This window comes from Vespula pensylvanica, chromosome 25 (genome assembly GCF_014466175.1).
Source record: "Vespula pensylvanica isolate Volc-1 chromosome 25, ASM1446617v1, whole genome shotgun sequence".
In the NCBI taxonomy this organism is placed as follows: Eukaryota; Metazoa; Arthropoda; class Insecta; order Hymenoptera; family Vespidae; genus Vespula; species Vespula pensylvanica.
Window position 1 is genome coordinate 2,268,966 of NC_057709.1, and position 2,635 is coordinate 2,271,600.

The 2,635-nt window shown below is 27.1% G+C and overlaps 1 long non-coding RNA gene across 1 annotated transcript; it reads left to right on the forward strand.

The window, feature by feature from the left end:
- Nucleotides 1–701: 701 nt before the first annotated feature.
- LOC122637374 lies at nt 702–2,378 on the forward strand. Its single transcript, XR_006329229.1, has 3 exons — nt 702–1,193; nt 1,302–1,403; nt 1,931–2,378. It is a non-coding gene; the product is annotated as an uncharacterized LOC122637374 (long non-coding RNA).
- Nucleotides 2,379–2,635: the final 257 nt, after the last annotated feature.

Sequence of the window (2,635 nt, forward strand, 5' to 3'; positions counted from 1 at the left end):
CGGAGATCAATATCTGTGGTTAGGCTTTGCATTGTTTTATCATTATCGAAGAGTTTCAATCTTACTGTCAGGATATTTTACCAAGAAAATAAATTTATCCGTTTTATTCAAAGAGAGCTCGTTTATCCGAGCTTTTCAAAGAGTATAATAATTTTTCCGTTACCAACGATGGATAGAAAATTGTTTCTTATTGACTGTTCTTCACTGGTTGATATATTTTCCATTTTGTACAAATGGAAGATATTCGTAGATCAGTATAATCATAAATAAATATTTATTTATATAACAAAATAACAATATTATTTATTGTGTATACAATAAATAAATATTTATTTGTGTAATAAAATAAGCAACGTAAAAAGAGCGAAAGACTCAAATGTGCAATAAATAAAAAGAACGTATACAAATTTGCTTTTACAGACACAAAATATTATTTTTGAATAATTGAATATTGAATAATTAAATAATTTCAGACGATATAACATTTGAGGATAAGACAATTCTATCTAATGTTTATGTTTCTATTTTTAAATGTATTTAGCGATAGAACTGATTATTATAAATAAAACTCATAAACAATACATATTATTTGTTTTGAATAAAGAAATGGGCATTTGTTTGTAATTTAGAAATTAAATATTTTCAAAAATTTTCTGTTAACACTAAATTTTAATTTCCTAACAATTTACCAAGAATTAATAATTTTTTGTTGAATACAGTGCATTCATATTTAAAGTGTATATTTATAATAATACGATAAGATATTATCATAACGTTATTGAAAAATCAAATAAATCATTACTCTCTGATTCAAAAGTTAGACGGTCCGATTTTTTCGAGGATAGTTGACCCATCATAAAATTAAACATTGTCAGATATTCACGACGTAGGATCGGTTGCTTACGTAGTAAATATTCGAAACGTAGTTTGTGAATTTTTATTCTTTGCGTTAATTACTATTAACGACGAAAGTTCATTATATGCTATTTTAAATGAAGAACAACTGCAATATCGTATGCCTTAAGTAACCGAAGAAGATAAAAAAGAAAATAATGAACGAGAACTCGTCTCACATGGCTGTTCGCAAATAAGTGATAAAAAGACTCCTGTGACAGACATGTCAAACATTATGGTAAATAAAATTAATCGAATTCCGAGTACGTCATCAAATGTAACTCAGTGATTTAGAAAATGTAAGTGACGTTAGAAGCTATAATCATAAGAGCACGTTCGAAAAATTCGTGCAAGCCTAAATGTAAAATATGTTACTGAAGATTTATCTTCGGATGAAAATTTTTTAGATCTTGTGGAGCTGAAGTTTGGAGACAATTTTGAAGAAGAACATATTGCTCAATGCGTTTGGTAGGAAGGTTTATATGGAAAAAGACGATAGGATTCAATAGGTGAGATCTGTGATGTTGTTTCTCGAAAGATATTTAATATATTTGGATTCATGTGATCTCTTTAGAGAAATTCTATGCAGCAAGAGGAAATAATGTTTTTTCTCGTTATACTTAATGTTTTTTACTTGGATCATGATATCCCATATTCTAAGATGGCCTTTTGTAATTTCTTCTCTTTGTTACAAAATCTAAAGTTATTTTGTACTTTTATTGGGATATTTTAATTTTACATAGATTTAATTTCAGGAATGTTTTTTTTTTCTTTTGATATCACTTGTATTGAAGATGAGATGAATCTAAAATATATGGATCATCACTCATCCAATTACTTTATATTTAATATTTTCAAACTATCAAGCAAAAATCATGTATCTTAAAATGTTCGGAATATATTATTTGATATTTATTTTTGGATAAATTCACATGAAATTATAAATTATCATAGCGTACGAAAAAGACGTCCGTATTAACTAGAATAAACAATTTTCATTAGAATAAATCTTTTTTGTTATTTCTTATATTTGCAGAGTATGTTTTACCGTGCCAAAATGATAATGGGATAATACGATTATTCCTTTCATAGATAAATTGCATGGCACCGTGCTCTTCATTATGAAAAAGAGTAATATTTTTTGCGTCTTCAACGATAAGGAGTAAAATGGAATTTGGCATCTGTAAGGATTAATTTATCATTTATATTCCAGTGTAGTAGGCATCTAATTAAAGTAAACTTCGAAAAATACCTACAATTTTATGTATATTTCTGTATGGTAGTCTATTAACTTTTGTCCCAGATAATTGTAAATATATATTACGAACATAGATCCGATAATATACATACATTTTTGCAATCCTTCATTCGTATTCGTCATATAAGAAAATAACTGAAACAACTGGAAAGAAAATTTATGCCTCTTTAATTTCACAAATAAAAGATCCAAAATTTTTTCTATATCAATTATTTACATAAATGTAATTTACGATGATAAACAGTAGCGACATGAACACTTCGAACGGATAAATTTTTTCAAGATACAACTTCATTAAATCTGCAAATCTTGAAAATACGCAATAATAAGAAGGATAAGCAATAATATTAGTATTAACGATCAGCACTTTTGTGTATAAATTATAAAGAGAATAGGCTTGTAAAATTTGATACAAACTCGATGGCGTTATCATAGGACTCTATGATATCGACGAGCCACTTGTACTCCTGTGTGAATTTATTA